The sequence below is a fragment of the Sus scrofa genome, chromosome 12 (assembly GCF_054392235.1).
Source record: "Sus scrofa isolate SSC_HxYL_T2T_F1_AM1 chromosome 12, Sscrofa_HxYL_maternal_Yorkshire_Landrace_v2.0, whole genome shotgun sequence".
Lineage (NCBI taxonomy): Eukaryota > Metazoa > Chordata > Mammalia > Artiodactyla > Suidae > Sus > Sus scrofa.
In genome coordinates, this window is record NC_139394.1 from 10,904,445 (window position 1) to 10,926,451 (window position 22,007).

General features: G+C 42.1%; 1 protein-coding gene and 1 non-coding gene across 3 annotated transcripts in view; both read right to left on the minus strand.

Annotated features, from left to right (window-relative positions):
* The window catches only part of KCNJ16 (potassium inwardly rectifying channel subfamily J member 16), a 499,644-nt gene that overhangs the window by 472,599 nt on the left and 5,038 nt on the right, over positions 1 to 22,007 (minus strand). For both annotated transcript variants that reach the window (XM_084983833.1, XM_084983832.1), the window contains exon 2: positions 2,519 to 2,568. The gene's annotated coding sequence lies outside the window, so the exon portion shown is untranslated. The remainder of the gene's footprint in view (positions 1 to 2,518; positions 2,569 to 22,007) is intronic.
* LOC146398031 (U5 spliceosomal RNA) lies at positions 4,060 to 4,177 on the minus strand. The gene has a single exon (XR_014822189.1). It is a non-coding gene; the product is annotated as a U5 spliceosomal RNA (small nuclear RNA).

Consider the following 22,007-nt stretch of genomic DNA (forward strand, 5'->3'; position numbering starts at 1 on the left):
TGGGTTTCATCCCTGGCCTCGCTCAGTGGGTTAAGGATCTGGCATTGCCATGAGCTGTGGTGTAGGTCGCAGATGTGACTCAGATCCCGCATTGCTGTGGCTGTGGTGTAGGCTGGCAGCTGCAGCTCCAATTCGACCCCTAGCGTGGGAACTTGCATATGCAGGAATCAGTAGATAAGTGACTAGAGTCAGGGCAGGAACTCTGAGTTTCTAAGGTAGAGCAACATTGGGTGACAAGATGGCTCAAGGTGCTGCCATTGGAAACAGGGTAAGGGAGGTCATTGTGATGAGGAGGTCATCAAAATTAAGGGCAAGCTATGGACTGGCTAGCCACATGCAGGTGACACTGAACTTGGCCAGGATAACAGCACGTTTATTCCAAGTCCTAACACCGTCCAGAGTTAAGTAATAACTCAACAACTGGGAATGTTGTTATTACTATTAGTATAAATCATCACAGCATTCTGAAGATTTCAAAGAAATATATAAAGCTCCATATAGAAAGGTCTCAGGGTCTTGGGAAGCAACTAAATACTATCTTACAAAAGTGGTACTTTCAGCGTGCTGTCTCTAAATGATGGTTCATGTTCAAATCTATGATGTTTCAAAGATAGAGAGGGAACAGAATGTCTGACATACCGCTGATTAAGTATATTTTTTATCTTTACCGATTTATATTGTTGATGCTTCTCTATCTTTAACTACCTATTTGGTGCAAGTGCTTTTCAATCAGAAAATTTCACAACAGAAAATACGGCCAAAGAAAGAATGATTATGAGGCCAGCCTTATTTGGAAAGTGGAGAGGAAAGAGAAAAGGATGACGAAGAGCATCTTAGAGAAAAGACAGCCAAACAGTTCACACAAATCCATTATACAGACGCAGCAGGAAGTCTAGGCAGCTAACAAACACTGAAAGACATTAGCTTTCCATTCTTTCCCATTGAAACCATTGCTACTTTATTTCAGAGTAGCTTCCTGTCATAACATAACATAGCCCACATAACAGTACATAACATATAACACCATATAACACTATTTGGGATATGTTTGACCAAATATTGGAAATTTTCTGGAATTCTCACTGTGTGCAACGGGTTAAGGAGCCAGAGCTGTCTCTGCAGCAGCTCGGGTCACTGCAGAGTCTCAGGCTCAATACCTAAGTGGTTCAGTGGGTTAAGAGTCCAGCATTGCCACAGCTGTGGCTTGGATTCAGTCCCTGGCCCAGGAGTTTCCATATGCTGTGGGTGAGGCCATAAAAAAATATATATAGATGTTTCCATTGTGTTTAGTGAGTTAAGAACCCAACAAGTATCCATGAGAATTTGGGTTCGAGCCCTGGCCTCTCTCAGTGGGTTAAGGATCTGGTGATGCCACAAGCTGTGGCATAGGTCACAGATGCAGCTCAGATCTGGTATTGCTGTGGCATGGTGTAGACCTGCAGCTGCAGCTCTGATTCAACCCCGAGCTCCTGGGAACTTCCATGTGCTGCAGGTGTGGCCATAAAAAGAATACACACACACACACACACACATATATATATTCTTCAATATATATATATGAAGAATATATGTATGAAAAATATACATATGAAATATATATATGAAATTTTCTTAAATGTTTAAACTTTAAATAGAAAAATTTACAACTTTGATTTTTTTTTTCACCTTGAATTTTATCTTATTCTACTGCTTGGAAGTTGGGAATAAAAGGGTTCAATAGCTGCTGAATGTTCCTTAATCATCAGTGTTTCTTGCTCTTTACCGAATCAGTGGTTCCCACAGCCCAGCCCTGGAGGAGACAGGATATTTTGGAAGCAAAATACCCAAACTACATTCTCTGAATCTATCTCAACAGAGTGTTTAATAGACGCTAAAGGAAGTGCATTCCAGGGGAAAAGTCCAGCTGAGGATGTAATAGAAGCCTGGGGATAGCCTACACAAATGACACAAGGATTTGATGTGCCCGCCAAAACAAGGAAGATGGGAAGCTGGGTGTGCTGAAGTCACCAACTCTCCACCTTGGGAAACTGTGAGTTCTTGTGAGTAAACCCTGCCCAAGGTAATGAAAGTTTAGAACTATATTTACACAATAGTCATTGAAGCTGAGTGTTTTTCATCTTGTGTTCTAGTCGACTGGCTAAACAGGAAGTTTTCCGCAGGATGCTCCAATATCCTCTGTTCAGAGTAATAACTTTAGCACTTTGCTTTCCTTTTCTCCCACGATACACTTAATGTTTCCGCTCTAGGTCCTAGACTCAGGCACAGATTTCCTGCAGGAAGCTGAGGCTCCTTAACTCTTTGCAAGGATCAGTTGGACTCCACCCACATAAAATAAGTCACAAGGACCCTTTCACAGATAGACCCAATTTATTCATATGCCCTGGGGAAAGTCAGAGCCGGTGAGTTGATGAAATCTTGCAAAATATGACCAGTCGTCTAGGTTGATCCCAACGGCACTCCCTGGAAGCCAGTTACTTAAAATAATTCCTGATCCTAGGAAGAAGGATAAATGACTCACCGAGGGTCACTGTGAAAGGAAGCTCTTCCTCCAGGCCCTTATCTTGGCACCTGCAAGTCATTAGAAGGACTAAATGTTATTGTCATCTAAGGATGATGATGGGAATAAAATTAAGCCGACGGGAGCTAGGCGTATTGTATTAACATCCAGAGTGATGATATCAACGGCTGCCAATCTTCTTTTAAACCCATCTCCAATTCATCTGGTCATAATTAATTTTAAGTTCTGCCTTTCTGGTTCAGTACAGCATGGTGATGGTGAGCATGGCCTTGGAGTTCAGAGGCCCTGGGTTTGATCCCGGCACCATCATTTGTAGCTGTGTAATATCAAGGAAACCTGTCCATTTCTTTACGCTTCTCTCTTTTTTTCCCCCTCGAAAGTGGGAGTAATAATTGCATATGGTTGAATCATAAAATTATTCATTTTTAGATTAAAGCTGACAAGGTTTTTTTGCAAGGATGAAAGAATTAATATATGGAGAGTGCCTGGCATGCCTGATAAAATTCAACAAAGCAATCACATTTTTTTTTCTTTCGTGGCTGCCCTGCGGCATATGGAATTCCCAGGCCAGGGATCAAATTCAAGCTGCAGTGGTGACCTACACCATAGCTGGTAGCAACACAGGACCCTTTTAACCCACTGTACTGGGCTGGGGTTCGAACCTGTGTCCTGGCACTGCAGAGACACTGCCGATCCCATTGCACCATAGGGGGAACTTCACAATTACATTTTTTTTAAATTGTCATTTTGCATCATTTGTTGGTTTAACCTACTATTATTAAGTACTTACAAGATAGAAACCACTTTATAACAAGCTAAAGCGTAAGATTCAGGAAGACAGCATTTGTTCACTGCTGCATCCAGCCAGGGAACAATGCCAAGTACATGGTATGTAATCAATAAATATTTGCTGGAAGAACAGATAAATTAACAACACAAGGATAACTATGACAAGATAGGATTGATCACCAGCCTGAAAAATCTTGCGTTCTTTTCTCCAATTTCTTTTCAGTGAAACAAGCTTTTGGCTGCAATAGCAGCATTTCTAAACAGCCCAGACAGGTGGGTGCATTTTCAAGATGGCAGGACGGATCTACATACTTCTGAAAGCCTTAATCCCTGGGTAGTTCACATCTTCTGAGAAATGCCAGTTGCAATCCAAGTGAAGCAACAGCTGAAGCCATAAGGAGGATTCTCCTTTGAAGAACAGGAATAAAGAGGTATGGCCTTTATGGTGGTGCTTATAGAACTAACAGCAGTTTCGCCCATTCAGAGATAAGAATGATGCATTTTTATTTCGACATTTATTTCTCAGTCTGTTTTCCTCCTAGTTTCTTTATTTGAAACAACCAAAGAGAGGACAGAGAAGCTCTAAGGCAGAGATGTTATACTTCTTGATCATCTATAGACCAATCTTAGGGCCGACCCTTAAGCAACCATGTAAGGGCATCAGCTGGATGCCATCGGAATTCCTGCACTGCTGTAGGAAAATGGCTTTGGGTATAAAACTTCATTGGTATTTTGAACCCGGCACTGAAGAGTGATTGATAATTTTAATAAACAAAAATTAACACAGTGATCACAAATTTTCATTCACCAACTGCAGGGTCTTTAGTAAAAGGCGAAAGATTCATGCGATCTGAAGATAAACCAGAGTAACAACTGCAGGGTCTTTATGGAAGAGTGTGGAAGTAATACAGTGCCTATTAAAAAGTAAGGACAGTATGAATGGGTGAAGAATATAAGGGATAAGTGAGCTGGCACTAAGCCGAAATGCCTGAGCTCCCGTCCTGGATACATCATTTGCTAGCTGCGAGACATTGAGCGAGTTCTCGCCTCTCTGTGCACAAGTTTCCCCTGTGTGTTAAGTGAATAACACATGTGCAGCGCTATACACAATGCCTCAAATGGTGAGCACTTAATAAATGTCACCATTTGCTGCTAATACGACGTTTAATAAAGATAGCATCTGCTTCAGAAGAGATGCTTTTGGAAAGATGAAATCCTCAAAACCCTTCCTCCTTTTTGCTTTGTTCCAATTTACATCATTTCCCTTAAAAAAGTATCAGCCTGTGGTATTTCAGTTTTTGTTCAGCTGAACACAAGCTCAACATTGTCGAGGCAGCATGGGTGGTTATACTCATGAGCTTAAAAATAAAAGAGCCACCGTCATGGGTTTCTGGCGATGTCCACCGGAAGTCGTGAAACTTTTCTTCATCTCTAGACCATCTTCCTGTTTCACTAAAGATTCTCACGAGAGTCTTGAATGAATGGAGTCAAACAAGCTCCGGTGTGAGCCATGCACACGCTTGTGTTGTGAGGATGTTGTTTATGTCTGAGATCCTGTTTTCTTCCTGGATGAAGCTTGGCTGCCACCAGGTGCTTCTCCCGCTGTTATCGTCTCCTCCTCAGGGCACACAGCCTGCTGGAAGCCACTTCCTGCAGCCCCTTTGTGATTCTGGCTGCTAAGGACCAGGACCAAGGCCATCAAAGGTTATCTCCCACCCGAGTTGCAGTTTCTAGAGTTCATCACAAACTCATATGGTCATTTATATGCGGAGACAGAGGTCTTGCTGAAGGAGGGTTCAGAAGGCAAAAAAAAAAAAACAAAAACAAAAACCGAAAAGATGTCAGGGAGTGGGCCGTTGAGCTACTAAATGGAATTCCAATAGTCAGATGCTGTAGATACCAATACACTGCTCACAGCTCCTGGGGAAAACGAATGCAAGACACTCTCCACAACGATTTCTAGATTGCTTTGCACACATCTGATGGTCATTGTGTTGCTCCAAAGAATAACTTGGATTTAGCTATTCAGACAGAGCGAATAACTTTTTGAACTCTCCTTCTAAGGAAAGAAGGGTGGTTACCTCCTCGGATAATTAAGACTCCAAAACTGAGAGACAATGGACCGATTTTCTTTCCAACGGCAATTCGTGAGCTCACCAGAACGCAAGGATGCTCACCTCTGCACCTGAACTTACTGATCCTGCTCTGCTGTGCTTTAGAGCCAAAGGGAAGGTCAGTCCCTGCCCAACTCTACCTCCCAGATGGGGGAGAGCAGCAGGTAGACAGAGGCTCACAGAGGCACAAATGCCAACTATCTAGAAGTCCCACTAAAGCCCAGTCTGATGCCTCAATGCCTGCTGACAAATAAACACCATGCTTGTACAAGCCATTTATTTAAGGAAATGAATTACAAGGTTGTATCCTCTGAGCTATCAGGTTATTGACGGTAAAAGCAAAGACCTGACTTAGGAAGAGGGAAAATATCACCCATGACACTTCCTCTAAGCTAGTCTCAGCTATTTCCTCCTCACTACTCACGGCTTCCTTCCAGACATACACTGTCTCAAGGAACAGTCCTGTAATTCTGAGTAGCATTCAGAATACTGAATACTACTTCCACCCCAACCCATTCACTGACCTCAAAGGCAAATCGCAAATGGTAACCACAACAGCAAGATTCAGCACCCCCATCAGTAATGTTTTCCTTTGTTGGTAAATTAGGAAAGAAAATGGGGTGAGAGAGGGGTGGTGTTGGATAAAGGGACAGGGTTTCTTAGAATAATTCTTCTGATTAGTTTTTATAGCTTTCAGAAAATAGAGAATTGAAAATACATAGAACCGCTTTTACTTTGAATCAGTTTTTCTAGGTTCATGTAAAAACCTTTCTTGAAACCCTAGAGATAATCACTCCCCAGAACAGAGATAAAACTAGGTAGTATCCAGGCCATGAGGGAATTGAGAACTCTTCCCACTGAGTTGCAACTACAATGTGTCTAAGGAAAGCTATCTTTCCTATACAGTGATTTTAGCGTAGTTAGCAGTGAGGAGAGGGAGGTGGGGAAGGGCGATATAGGGGTAGGGGGGAAAGTGCGAAACTTTTAAAAATTGTAAAGCATTATAGAATTTTTAAAATTTTCCACTCAATAAAAAAATTAAGTGAGCAAACGAAATTAAAAAAAAAAAGAACCAATGTTCATTGCAGCGCTATTCGCAATAACCAAGACATGGAAACAACCTAAATGTCCATCAACAGATGAATGGATTAAGAAGACGTGGTACATATACAAGATGGAATTATACTCAGCCATTAAAAAGAACAAAATAATGCCATTTGCAGCAGCATAGATGGAACTAGAGACTCTCCCACTAAGTGAAGTAAGTCAGAAAGAGAAAGACAAATACCCCATGATATCACTTATATCTGGAATCTAATGAACCTATCTATAGAAAAGACACAAACTCAAGGACATGGAGAACAGACCTGTGGTTGCCGAGGAGGAGGGGGAAGGAGTGGGATGGACTGGCAGTTTGGGGTTAGTAGATGCAAACTATTGCATCTGGAGTGGATAAGCAATGAGATCCTGCTGTACAGTACTGAAGTACGGCTCCAAAATACGTCTTCCCTAAATCGACCACAGGGTCAAACACTCCACACTTAGGGACTAGAACCTGCATTCAACAAATGTTTATTGAATGCCTAGTATTTCCAGGCACTATACCAGGCAATGGCTACACAGATACAGTCCTTGTCCGCTGCTATTTCAAGTTACTCCCTAATGAATCACTGTTTAAAGCACACACACAAAAAGTTCTGGATTATTTTAAGCCTCAAAATAAGCAATATTAGTAGCAGCTTCTACACGACAAAATAAAATTTTAAAATCCACGAGTTAAACCAATAAATAAATAAATGGATAGGCAGGTAGATAGCTAGATAGATAGAGAAGGAAGAGTTCTTTCTATCAATAGAATCCAAATAAATAAAGGGAAAGGAATAAAGAATTTTAAAAATTCACTTTTAACAACCACCACAGTAATAATTGTATAAAGCTGAATTACCAATGAATACTAAAACTACTGCATGAGCATTTGAGAAGGAAAAAAAGGATAGTTACATAAAGTATCTTCCCACAAAATTCTTATTAAATACAAAGGAAACGGTAATTTTACAAGGGAGACAACATGACAGATACCACCTTAACCCAAGGGATCAAAATTAACATCACCAGTAGTGGGAAAAATAGATGCTGAATATCTCCTGTTAGGCTGCACTGGACATTCATGCTAGAAATGTATAATAAAATAAATTGTCTATATTTCTCAAAAATGTCAAGGTCATGAACAATCAAGAAAGACTGAAGAACTGTTTTCTAGAGAAGGAGAAAAAAAAAGACATAATAACTAAATATAACATGTAATCATGGATAGGATACCAAACCAGATTTTTTTTCCTTTTTCAAATAAAAGACATTGTGGACAAATGATGAATTTGATAGGATCCCTTAATTAGATCAAGGGTCAAAAGTTTTTCTATAGAAGGTCAAATAGGAAATATCTTCAGCTCTGGAGGCCCTAGACACAACCAACTTAAGCCTACCTTTCTAGGAAGAAAGAAGCCATTGACAATTTATAAAAATTGAGTATGGTTGTGTCCCAATAAAACTTTATTTACAAGCACAGATAGCAAGCTTACACACGCCAACTGCTGGATTACATAACAGCAGCATTAATTTCCCAATGTGATGATGGCAGTGTAGTCATGTAAGAAAATTCTTATTTTTAGGACACATATACTGAAACATTTCAGGGTCAAAGACATCATTTTTGTTTGCATCTTACTCCCAAAAAGTTCAAAAAAAGAGAAGACAGATGAATATATGTGGTAAAATGCTAACGTGGGCAACCTGATGAAGGAAACTCTCTTTTTAGTATGGAAACTACCTAGCAAATTTTCTCTAAGTTTGAAATAATTCCAAATAAACAGTTAAATGAAAAAAAAAATATCCATGGGACAGGGCAAGCATTTTGGACAAGACCCACCCCTGGCACTGCTACCAGGCACACAGATGGTGCTTACTTTATATGTGATAAGCAAATGAGTGAATGAATGCACTAATTAATTTATTAGGTGTTCACTGGAGGAATGACACACAGCACAGTTATGTCTTTAGAAGAAGTTGAGAAGAATTATGAGGGATAGCCCATGTGGAATGTCATAAGAACACACACAGGAAGGGCAGGAGTGTGATAGGCAGTAAGGATGAGACATAAAAATAACAGCTGGGATAGATCATCGGGACAAAACTTCCTCCAGGGCTGAGTTCCAGAGGCCATCTTGACCTAAACTGATGCTCACTTTCTTATTGGCCATAATTTTCAACAGCACCCCTCCAACACAATATCCATAAATGTTCCTCCTACACTGTATCATATGCAAACTGCATAACTCCAAGGGGAAACTGCTTCTACATTTTCTCCTTCTTGGCCCTTACATCGTTGGGGTTGTCTGGGCATCTCAAAATTCATGGGAATACTTGACATAAGACAAAAAGCTGCCAAACATGGCAACCAAGGCTTTTCTAAGTTTATGCCTAAATTACTGAGATAAAAATTACAAGACTAGGGAAATAAAACCTTTACATCTTGGATATTCTCCAAGGAAAGATGGAACCATGAGAAAAATGTGGATAATCATCCTGATACTAAACAAATTTGAAAAATTTCTAATAGGTTAACTTATATTATGGTAAGGTAACAAAGAATACCCAACATGTGGGCGAGTGGACGGGATAAGTGTTCATTCCTTGCTCAGAAGTCAAATGCACCCTCTTACACTGTTGGTGGGAATGTAAATTGGTGCAACCACTATGGAGAGCAGTATAGAGGTTCCTAAAAAAACTAAACATAGAACAAACATGATCCAGCAATCCCACTCCTGGGCATCTATCTGGAGAAAACCATAATTCAAAAAGATACATGCATCCCAATATTCATTGCAGCATATTTACAATAGCCAAGACATGGAAGCAACATAAATGTCCATCAACAGAGGAATGGATAAAAAAGATGTGGTACATATAAAAAATGGAATATTACTTGACCATAAAAAAGAATGAAATAGTGGCATTTGCAGCAACATGGATGGACCTAGAAACTATCATACTAAGTGAAGTTAGACAGATAAAGACAAATATCATATATAACTTATATGTGGAATCTAATAAAAAATAACACTAAAGATGGAGTTCCCGTTGTGGCTCAATGGGTTAAGAACCAGACACAGTCTCCTTGAGGATGCAGGTTCGATACATGGCCTCACTCAGTAGGTTAAGGATCCAGCATTGCCACAAGCTGTGGTATAGTTTGCAGACACAGCTGGGATCCCACATTGCTGTGGCTGTGGTGTAGGCCAGCAGCTGTAGCTCCAATTTGCCCCCTGGCCTGGGAACTTCCATATGCCTTGGGTGCAGCCCTAAGAAGCAAAAAAAAAAACAGATAGGGGAACACATCGAGTTGACTTCATGATGCAATGACTCAACTGAATTTTTAAGGCAGCAAGTTTCCTGTTTTATGCAAAGGCACATCTTACAAAAGTCACAATGCACTTTGGTATTAAATCTCTAGCCTTCAGGAAGGTGTGTGTAAAATTTCTTTGTGACAAAAATGATGGCAAGGGTCAATTTGGTTGTTCCTGTTGCTGTGACGTGCGGTGGAAGAAGTGGGGGGGCGGGGTTGGTTGGCTTTTTATTTCTATTGTAACTGAGGTTGGAAAACTACTCAGCAACAAGTAAACAGAATAGCACTGTCACCACAATAATATTGCCAGAGAAAAACATCGCAGGGAGAAAGAAGTTAATAAATTTCTGACATTCCAAGGTGTGAAAGGAAGTCATCTGACGTCTGAAAGCCGGAAAAAAACAGTTTCTTGGCCCATGCTGTTCACACACACCGAGGTCACCCAGAAAGTTATCAAGACTCAACAATAAATGAAATTATAAAGTCTATTTTAGAGGCTCTCTTGGATCCAAAAGCCTGTGAAGACGTGAACATTTTCCCTCCCTGGTTTGAAAGTCCTCAGTGAGATTCTATCATGTGGAGGTAGTTGTTTAGTTCAGGTAAACACCAGAATTGCAGTGATGTCCAAACAAACATCTCGCCCACCATATATAATAGAAAGCATAAAAGGGAAATCCTGAGAGGGTTTACTCAAAGATGCAAAAATGATGAAAAGCCATCACTCAAAGGAAAAAAAAAAATCCAGATTATCTGCAAGGAAAATCCTTACTAAGACCAATGTCGCACAGACGCAAAGGAAATAAAACAAGCTCTACCTCGAAATTCAAAGGCTCCTGTGGCATAAAAATTATATCTCTGGGATGACACTGGTTTTACTTTGTTCAGCCTTCTTAAATAAGTCTCTCTTATCTTAGGATTCAAAGAGTCTCCGGATGCTTTTCCTGCATCCCTGAAACTCCACCATTAAGCATTAAAAAAAAAAATTATGGAGTTCCTGTCGTGGCTCAGTGGTTAACAAATCTGACTACATGAGGTTGCGGGTTTGATCACTGGCCTCGCTCAGTGGGTTAAGGATCTGGCATTGCTGTGAGCTGTGGTGTAGTTTGCAGACGCGGCTCGGATCCCAAGGTGCTGTGGCTCTGGCGTAGGCCCGCAGCTACAGCTCCGATTGGACCCCTAGCCTGGGAACCTCCATATTCTGCTGGTGTGGCCCTAGAAAATACAAAAAAATAAAATAAAATAAAGCTTCACCTTCACAGGCAAATTCATTCTCCCTCTCTCTTACTCTTGTTCACCCAGACACACACACACTTACTGGAATAACATCTTATGTCACTGGTGAGTTATTGATTGGAATAAGTTTTTAATATATATGTAGTGGGCAAACAGGAAAATCATAGCATGAGGCAGCCAAAAGCAAGAGATACTAGGAAGGGGGGCCTGATCCAGCCTTGTCACTACTGTGGCACAGGTTTGATCCCTGACCTGGGAATTTTGAGTTCCTTAATCTTCCCTCAGTTATATTTGTATACGTAAAATGTTATCAATATCAGTATTTAGAATTACATAAAAATCCTAGAAATTTGTCAATGCTCTTGCTGGCTTATGAAATAAACACAGGTAGTGTGAAATAATGGGAAGTGTACTAGCATATCCTTTATTTGCATCTTGCTTTCACCATTTGCTCTGTGATCTGAAATCCATCACATTACTTCATCGAGCCCCTGGTTCACCTTCTATAACATGGGAATGATAGTATGGATTCTACAACATACATGGAAGGACTAAATGACGTATCATGTGTAAGATGACCCAGAGTTGACCAAAGATTTTTCTCACTTTTCTACTCTCAAGGCTATACCATCAATATCACTGTGAAAAATCTTCTAATCACCCATGCATGTGTCAAACAATAGATTGATGCTGAGTAACAACTGAAATATAGGGATTTATCTTTGCTTTGTCCTTTTTTTTGTTGTTGTTGTTGTCTTTTTGCCTTTTCTAGGGCTGCTTCCCGAGGCATATGGAGGGTCCCAGGCTAGGGGTCGAATCGGAGCTGTAGCCACTGGCCTACGCCAGAGCCACAGCAACGCAGGATCCGAGCCGCTCTGCAACCTACACCACAGCTCACGGCAACGCCGGATCCTTAACCCACTGAGCAAGGCCAGGGATCAAACCCGCCACCTCATGGTTCCTAGTCGGATTCATTAACCACTGTGCCATGACGGGAACTCTCCTGAAATACAGGGATTTAAGTGAGGAGTCATTGGCTGGTAAAAAGATAAAGAATGACAAAAACAAGACCTCTGGAAGGATGTGTCCACATTTAGGAGGACAAACTAAAATATTGTCCAGATATAGGTGAGATTACACTGAAACAGACTGAGTAGAGTCAATTACCTTCCATTATGTCAGCAAGCCTCATCCCATCCATTGAAGGTTCTTAAGAGAAAAAAGATAGATGTCCTTCCAGGAAGAAGAAGTTCTGCCTTCAGACTGTCTTTGGACTTATGCTGCTATATCTGGACAATATTAAAACACCTCAACAACCCATCCGTTTCCCCAGGCCCAACGTCAGGTCATGCATTAGAAACCCGTTGAAACACACGTGCTTGCTACGTAGCTTCAAATTATCCTCAGAAAATGCGTGAACATGGTGATCTAACAGACTCACGACCTCAGTTACTCAACTCTTCTCAGTCTTGCTTCCCTCACATACAAAGTGATCATGATGGCGTAGAAATGAAAGAGAAAATATAGAAACCCCGCACAAAGGAATCTCTCTTGATTCTTCCCTCGTCTCACACATATCCAGGCCACAAGCAAGTCCTGTCCCCAGGACCCTCGACACATACCAAAGCCATCCATTTCTTCCCATCTTTCCTTCTGCTCTGTCTGTCTTGCCTTATAATCTGTTATTCACTTAATGCGTTAGGGTTCTCCAGAGAAACTGAACCGATAGAGGGTGTATGTGTGTGAAAGAGAGAGAGAGAAAAGGGCACAGACAGAGACAGACTGTGTGTGTGTGTGTCTGTGTGTGTGTTATTTTGCAGAATTATCTTGCCCGATGGGGAAGACGGCAAGTCTAAAATGTGCAAGGTCCAGCAGCATAAGTCCAAAGACAGTCTGAAGGCAGAACTTCTTCTTCCTGGAAGGACATCTATCTTTTTTCTCTTAAGAACCTTCAACGGATGGGATGAGGCTTGCTGACATAATGGAAGGTAATTGACTCTACTCAGTCTGTTTCAGTGTAATCTCACCTAAAAAATACCTTCACAGAAATGTCTAGACCAGGGTCTGACCAAATATTTAGGTACATGGCCTGGTCAATCTGACACACACAATTAGCCATCATACATGGAATCACCAAGCTTATTCCAGCCTTCAGGCCTTGGCACTAGCTGCTGCCTCTCCCCCATCTCTTCATAGGCTTAGTCACCCAGATCCCAGCACAAACATCACCTCTTCAGAGACTTTCTTCTCTGCCCAACCTAAGTATTGCTGCTCCCTCGCCAGCCACCTTGCCGACACCTGTCACAATCTCTTACCTCTGCCCATTTTATTCACTCACTGATCATTACCTACATCTGTCTTGGCTCAGAGCTCCTTTCATGGCTCATCAGGTGAAGAACCCAACACATTGTGAGGATACAGGTTCAATCCCTGGTCTCATTCAGTGGGTTAAGGATCTGGCATTGCTGCAAGCTGTGGTGTACATCGCGGATTCGGCTTGGATCCTGCATTGCCATGGCTATGGTGTAGGCCTGCAGCTGCAGCTCCAATTCAACCCCTAGCCTGGGAACTTCCATAGACCACAGGTGCAGGCTTAAAAAGAAAAGAAAAGAAAAAAAAAGAGGAGGAGAAGAAGGGGAAGAAGAAGGACAACAAGAAAGAAAAAACATCTTGGTTCTACAAACTCCTCTTTGTTGTCTGTTTTCCCTGTCAGCTCTGGGCTCCACGTGTGCAGAGATCTTTTCTCTTTAGCCCTCAATCTATAGTATCTAGAACCAAACTTAATACAGAGCAGGCACTCAATAAATAAGTGTTGAATAAATCAATCAACCCATCAATGCTAGGCCCTCATATAATATGATCATTATTTTTACTACTCGTTAATTTGTATACTTTATCATGATGCTGATTTGTACTCTAGTCTTTTAAAAATACATCCATACAGTCTCTGGATTACCTTTTAATGTAGATGCTTAGCACATCCTTAATCCCACCATTGTTGGGGTTTCAAATAAATTCCTGAAATTTATTTTATTTTTAGGGCGGCACCTGTGACACATGGACGTTCCCAGGCTAGAGGTGTAATCAGAGCTGCAGCTGCCAGCCTACACGACAGCCACAGCAATGCCAGACCGAGCCACATCTTCAACCTACACCACTGCTTGCAGCAATGCCAGATGCTTATCCAGAGAAGCCAGGGGTCAAACCCACGTCCTCACAGGCAATCCTCAAGGATATCAGTCAGGTTCTAAACCCACTGAGCCACAAGAGGAACTCCAAAATTTTGTGAAATTTAAATACTATTAGATGAGGAGCAGAAGATGGAGGAGCAGGCAATCAGAAAGAGGAATTATCTGGCAAAGCTTAATATTTTATACATTAGCTTGTCTAATTGTGGATATAAAGAATACAACCCTAAAATAGATGATGCCTACACATGTAAAAAGAGTTATAAATGACTCAGTAACCTGTATAATTCGGGCTGAAATAACCATGTTGATTTTAGACATTCTGATAAGTGCAGCAAAGGTGGGCTTCCACTTCTTGGATTACCTTGCGCATTGGCTTCATTCCCGCCATCGTTTTGTGCAAAATTTACACATTGCAAAAGAAAATGAACGTCTCTGGAAATTCACCATCTTTGTCAAAAGATGAATGTTGTAACTTCATTATTTACTGGTGAGAATGGAAACGTGAAAGTAGATATTGGCTGGTGAAATGAAAGAAATCTTGCAATGCGCTATCTCTTCATGGTTCCTTTCAGCGATACGATAGGTAGCTTAAGCTTTGCACATGATCGTGAGCATGGCTGCTGTGGCAGAGACCACTTTTTTTTTTTTTTTTAAGGAATGACTGAGCCTAGTTTTCATTAGCGTAAAAGTAACCTGAAAGTGCTTAAAGTGATCAGCTTCCTCCTTTATTTCTGTTTCACCTGCAATCTGCACATGAACACAGATACAATCAATAATTATATTTTTTAGGAGTTCCCGTTGTGGCTCAGCAGTTAGCGAACCCGACTAGCATCCATGAGGGTGTGGGTTCAATCCCTGGCCTCACCCACTGGATTAAGGATCCAGTGTTGCCGTGAGCTGTGGTGCAGACGTGGCTTGGATCCCCCATTGCTGTGGCTCTGATGTAGGCTGGCGGCTGCAGCTCTGACTGGACCCCTAGCCTGGGAACTTCCATATGCCACAGGAGCGGCCCTAAAAGATAAAATAATAATAATAATAATAATTGTATTTTTTAATGCCATTTGCAGCAACATGGAGGGAACTAGAGACTCTCATACTAAGTGAAGTAAGTCAGGAAGAGAAAGCCAAATCCCATATGATATCACTTATAACTGGAATCTAATGTACGGCACAGATGAACCTTTCCACAGAAAAGAAACTCATGGACTTAGAGAACAGACTTGTGGTTGCCAAGGGGGAGGAGGTGGGAGTGGGATGGACTGAGAGTCTGGAGTTAACAGATACAAACTATTGCATTTGAAGTGGATAAGCAATGAAATCCTGCTGTATAGCACAGGGAACTATATCTACTCACTTGTGATGGAACATGATGGAGGATAATATGAGAAAAAAAATATATATATATATATCACTGGCCTCGCTCAGCGGGTTAAAGGATCCAGCGTTGCCATGAGCTGTGGTGTAGGTTGCAGACTTGCCTCGGATCTGGTGTTGCTATGGCTGTAGTAAAGGCTGGCAGCTGCAGATCCAATTCAACTCCTAGCCTGGGGACTTCCATATGCTGCAGGTGCAGCCCTAAAAAGAAAAATGAAAAAAAAATTAGGGAAAAGATACAGGGTACTCACACATTGTTTACTTTTGTCTTTATATCTGCCTATTCTATTTCAGTTATCTTATCTATATATTCACTTCAAAATCAGGGATAACAAACTATAATTTTCAAGCCCTTTATATACCTAGCCCCTTATAATTTACAAAGCAATTTCCCATATTTTATTCCAGAGTGAAAACTAGGTCTCCAGTTCACGGAAGCCATTGTTTCACATAGTTTTATGCCAAAAACAATAATTTCTCTCTTTGCCTGTGACTTTCCTTTTTTTAAAAAAAAAATTATTAATGTTGTGCTAGGTCCAGGTGTACAGCAAAGTGATTCAGTTATACAAATACATGTGTCCATTCCTTTTCAGATTCTCTTCCCAGATAGGTTATTACACATTATCGAGTCAATTTCCCTGTGTTATGAATTGATGCGAATTTCTTTTAAATATTTCAAAAAACAGAAGTAGACAAGTTACTCAAATCCACCCAGATGTTTGAGTTCAGCAGCCACAATCAAACAGAGAGGCAAATGTGGTTTTCTTTTATTTCACTCCCCTTGAACGTTTTCACCACCCTTTGAAAGGGCTGCCTATTCTGGATAACACTCTGCTTGGCGTACAAGAAAGAGATGCAACGTGCTCAGAGCGGCTGTTTTCAGGACTAGGAAATTGAAAATTTTCAGCATCTTCCCCAAGCTCCGTTGGGCTTGGGCGGGTCTTTCATGTGAGCAGGAAGGAAGCGGCTGACAACTTTCTCGTCTTTATGGAAGGTGGACTTTATTTCCAGCTCTCAGGTCAAAAGGTGGCGGAAAGAAAACAAAACCACTTAGAGATAAAGACTAAAAATAATGTCCTGTGGGGTGAATCAACACAGTTTGGGACCCTGAAGGCAGCAACAAGGCAAGGATGTGCGTAGGGCTAAATCTGCGTCATCCTTAACAGGTGGTCGTGACCAGAATCAAGACGCCTGGACAAGAGAGGAAGGAGTTCTGCAAACAGGTGTGCTGGAGGGAAGGCGTGGGGAGGGGAGAGGAAGAAGCCATTTAAACAAGCCTGGGCTTGGAGCCCAGACACTTTCCCAGCAGTTCACCTCTGGGAGAGCCCGGGGGCCGGGCAAGGGCTGGGCAGGAGCTAAATTTGATCCGGGGTTTTGTGGTTTGGGTGATGCACTTTGAGTTTAAAATAGAAGTAGAAGTGTTTATGCAGTTGGGCTTTCTTTCTCTTTGCATTTGTTACTTTAGAAGAAATAAACCTATGATTCACAGACGAATGCCCCCCCTCCAAAAGGAACTCTCCTTCGGTGATTTCCTACTTTATAGGAAGCAGTGTGAGAATGCGTTCAAAAATCACCCTAGAGACATCCATTAATAGACTTTTCATGATGAGTATGATGACTTTCTTTTTTTTTAACAATTCTTTTTTTGTCTTTTTGTCTTTTTGCCTTTTCTAGGGCCACTCCCCTAGCATACGGAGATTCCCAAGCTAGGGGTCTAATCGGAGCTGTAGCCACTAGCCTACGCCAGAGCCACAGCAAGGCTTGCAGGATCCAAGCCGCATCTGCAACCTACACCATAGCTCACGGCAACGCCGGATCCTTAACCCACTGAGCAAGGCCAGGGATCAAACCTGAAACCTCATGGTTCTTAGATTTGTTAACCACTGAGCCATGACGGGAACTCCTGATTTTCTTTCATGAGATAGCACTTTAATTGCACTTTTAGAATTTCCTAATTCTAATTCCTTTAGAATGTACTTTTAGAACATTTTCGTTTGGATATAGAACCATCCTGGGAGGTAGACATGCTGGTTATTGTTAACTATATATTACAACTTAGGAAACTGGGGTCTGATAAATTAAAGGATTGTATGTGTCCTTATGGACTAAGCCATAATGATCACACATGCACACGCACACACATTAACACACAGAGGCCAGTCAGAATCATGTCTCTGCTAACTGCACCATTGGGCACATTGCCTCCAAACGGGAACACTGGAACTAGATACTAAGGAGCATAGTGCAAAGAAGTAATACTGAATACAAGAGGTATGAAAAAGAATCTGGCCTACATGGATTTAGTAACAAGCTAGATCCCTCAGGCATCTGAGCAGAAAGAAATAGCTCCCAAGGCTTTTCCAGTGGTCTACGAGATAGCTCCACCAGCATGTCCCACTGGTGCTAGACATCAGGCCTGTGTGTTCAAAACGTGACTGATCATCTTTCTTTATTCCCATGGCCTTGGTTTCCTGGCTTCCCTCCATTTCTACGTCAGTGACTCCTCCATTTTCTCAGACACAGATTTTCTCAGGCGATTTTTCCGCCCTCCTTGCCTCTGACCTTCAATCACCCCTCTAGCTTTAACCCCCGAGGTGACTCTCACATTGCCCTCTCTTACATCCTAAGACAGTCTGTCATCCCTCTTACCCAGACAACTGTAATCACTGCCTCCCTCTTCTCGCCGTCTCCAGATCCATTCCAGCTCCCATGCATCTCATGCACCATTCCAGCCCATCATCCACTGAATCATTAAATGTGGCTGATTATACCCTCACTTTTCTCAGCATCCTTCACTTACCATAGAATAAAATCTAAGCATGTTGGCCATGACATGTGAGGCCAATTCATCGTCTTCAATTATGCTTTTAAGAAAACCCCACAACCTAACAATATAAAAGACCATCTTCCCTTAGCCAAGCCTTCTTATCTCAATGTCTATGACCCCAACTGCTACATCTCCCTTCTGTGTCTACAGAAACATCAGCATCGTTCAGGAACCAGTTTAGAGGTCCCCTACTGGATGAAGCCTTCCCCAGTTCTACAGACCCTCCCATTCTTTCCCCCTGTCCCCGGTGGACTTGGCCCCTCCTTTGCTTCATTTCTCACCTTTGGCCTTTTAATAACACTGCTTGATGGGTATCTGAATAGACTGTAAGTTCTTTCAGGGGAAATCACATTCTATTCCTCTTTAAATTCTAATGAATGTTTAGCATAATCCTTTGCTCACAGAAAATGCCTAATAAATATCTGTTATCATGCATCAGGATTAACTGAAGCCTGTGTCCTAACTTCCGAGTTACTAAAGCAGGCAGTAATAATATCTAGCCACTCCTAATTCTCCAAAGGATAATGATGAAAGTGCCAGGTCTCTTTACTAAACATGAGTTACATGCTCAGGATGGTGCATACATTTCCTACCTCACAACAACCCTGTGAGATTGATTTGTCATAGTCACATTTTACATATGGGAAACCGAGGATTAATAACCTCTTCAGAGCTACACAGGTGGGAAATCCAGGGAGGCAGAATTGGGGCTGTTTTGTTTTGTTCTGTTTTTTTATGGCCGCACCCTCAGCAAATGGAAGTTCCCAGGCTAGGGGTCGAATCGGAGCTGCAGCAGCCGGCCTATGCCAGGGCCACAGCAACATGGGATCCTTAACCCCCTGAGCAAGACCAGGGATCAAACCTCATAGAGACAATGTCAGGTCATTAACCCACTGAGCCACAACTGGAACTCCAGAATAGGGGTTAATTCCAGAACGTGACCCTAACCACCAACCTATAACCACAAAAGAATAACAGCACTGATGTGTGTTCACAGCTACCCTGGACAGTGCAGCTAGTTTCCCTAAAGAGGGAATAATTCTTCACCAAGACATCCATGACCTCTTGCCCAGCCTAAAACCAGCTGGACATTGCCTTGACAAGTATAATCTATGGCTCATTATCAGGCTATGAGCTGAAAGGAGGACAGACTCTAGAGCCCACAATGAAAACTGGAGTCACCAAAGTGAGGCTGAGACAGGGACAGGTTCAGGAGTTGACAGGACCTGAATCCAAAAGACCGTGAAGCTGGGAACCTGACAACGGACCGACAGGAGCAGACACACACCTGGACAGGCACGGATCCTGGAGAGGCCGGCAGTAGACGCCCGAACAGCAACACCGACAAAGCTGGCCGGTGAAGGCCCAGGACACATAAAGAAGAAAGGGCATGGAGCCAAGTTCAAGCAACCCCAAGGCCAGAGCTCCGGCCTGGGCCAACCTCTGTATTCCCCCTTGATGTGTTAGATGTTTCTAAGAAGGCAGGATGCCAGCCTGAATGTTATCTGACTTGGGACTTTCAGGTAGAGATAAGTGGAAGATCCTGCCTGGAGAGGAGGGGTGGTGGGAAGGGAGGTGGTCCAGAAGCTTCTCATAATTTATTGTCAAATTCCCAAAAGCCTGTGGCATTACTGCAAGGGCAGAGTAACTTCTCCATAAACACTTGGTGATGGCCAGATAAATGTCAGGGAGCTGTATGTTTGTTGCTTTGTCTTTTCCTCTTATAAACACAAATCAATCAAGCCTGTCCATGTGCCCCTTGCCCAAACTGGCACAACAAATCTCAAGACTCAAAGGGGGTCAAGTCCTTTACAAAAGGCTGAGTTGAGCCCCGTGGCTGGAAGAGAACTCTGCTTCTGAAACCTGGGTAACCCGTAATGCCTTACCTGTTTACCAGGGAATAAGCAAAGTTTTCTTGCTTCGTTTAGAAGCAACACAAGAATTCCCCATGATGTTACATGGGAGGTTAGCATGAATACAATCAAAACTGGTTACCTCTAGAAAGAAGGCGCCCCCAACTCCATAACAATACTCCCCAAATGCACCTTCTTTCCCAGGTAAGAAAAGTCATCACTGGGAGTTTGCAGTTAGTAGATGCAAACTATTACATTCAGAATGGATGGGCAATGGAATCCTGCTGTATAGCATGGGGAACTGCGTCCAGTCTCTTGGGATAGAATATGATGGGGGATGAGGTGAGAAAAAGAATGTACATATATGTATGACGTATAACTAGGTCATTTGGTTGTATGGCAGAAATTGGCACAACATTATAAATCAACTATACTTGAATTTAAAAATATAGGGAAAAAAATCATCAAATGTCATCATCAAATTTCCCCAAAACTCCAAGTTATATCTCAGTGGCAGGATTCAAAGCCAATTGTTCACTCCAATCAGGATCTTTCAGAGAGCTGAAATTCCCAAACACATTAGACCAGACACAATGCACTCTGCCCTTAGAGATTTCAGGACAGTAGGATTTACCTTCAGCAATTTTCCCCTGTACCCTTTGCTCTCAGATAGCCTTGAACTTCACTCACTCTTCTTTTTCAAATGGTAGCCACCCACCAAAGTCACCGGAGCAAAGCCTAGCTTCCATTATTTTTGGAACACCTATTTTCTGATATAGAAGGTGTAAAGCCTTACATGGCTCTGCCTGGGTCGTGCTATATTAATACTACCTGTAATACTTTCCACTCGGGGTTAGATAAATATTCCCTGTCTGCCAAATAAGAATATAGGAACGTTAAAACCCATGAACAAAATAAATATTTTTAAACTAGGTCATTTTCATTAGTGGGGCCTCTGTTTTTTCATGGCTGTTGTGATCAAATCATTATTCTCCATAATCAGATTGGTTCTTTTAATGACTTTGGAAGGAAAATCAACCCCTTTTACTGCTGCTCAAAGGATACCCATGTGCTGTCACCAGATATCAGTTGAGTCTCAGCCACAGAACAAGGAGGCAACACAGTCATTAAATTCAGAAATCAAGGAATTCCCGCCACGGCGCAGTGGAACCCCTGATTTCTGATTTTTTTTATGGCCACACCCATGGCATTTGGAGGTTTTGGGGCTAGGGATCGAGTTCAAATCGCAGCTGCAACCTGAGCCAAAGCTGCGGCAATAGCAGATCCTTTAACCCAGTGTTCCCAGCTGAGGATGGAACCTCTACTCTGCAGCTACCTGAGTCACTGCAGTGACGCGCCACGTATATCCAGCTTCTTGGGAGATTTCTCTTCCATTTAGTTCTGGACTTTTAAAAACCATTCTCCAGCTGCAGAGTCAGATGGCCTTTGGTTTCATCTTTTTAACCCACTGCCTCCCACCTTTTGCAAGAATCCTCCAGTTTCTACTCTCCTGCTACTATGTTGCTGCTCTAAGGCCGGCTGGGACCCCTCTGCTCTCTGAAGCCTTCTCTGCTCACCCTTGGCACATCAGCATCTCCTTTTGGGAATTAACAAATCTCATTGCAGCTTTCCCAAGCACTTAGAACACCGCAGCTCATAAACCAGGATTTAAAACAACAGCGAAAATCTATGCCTTTTTATCTCCT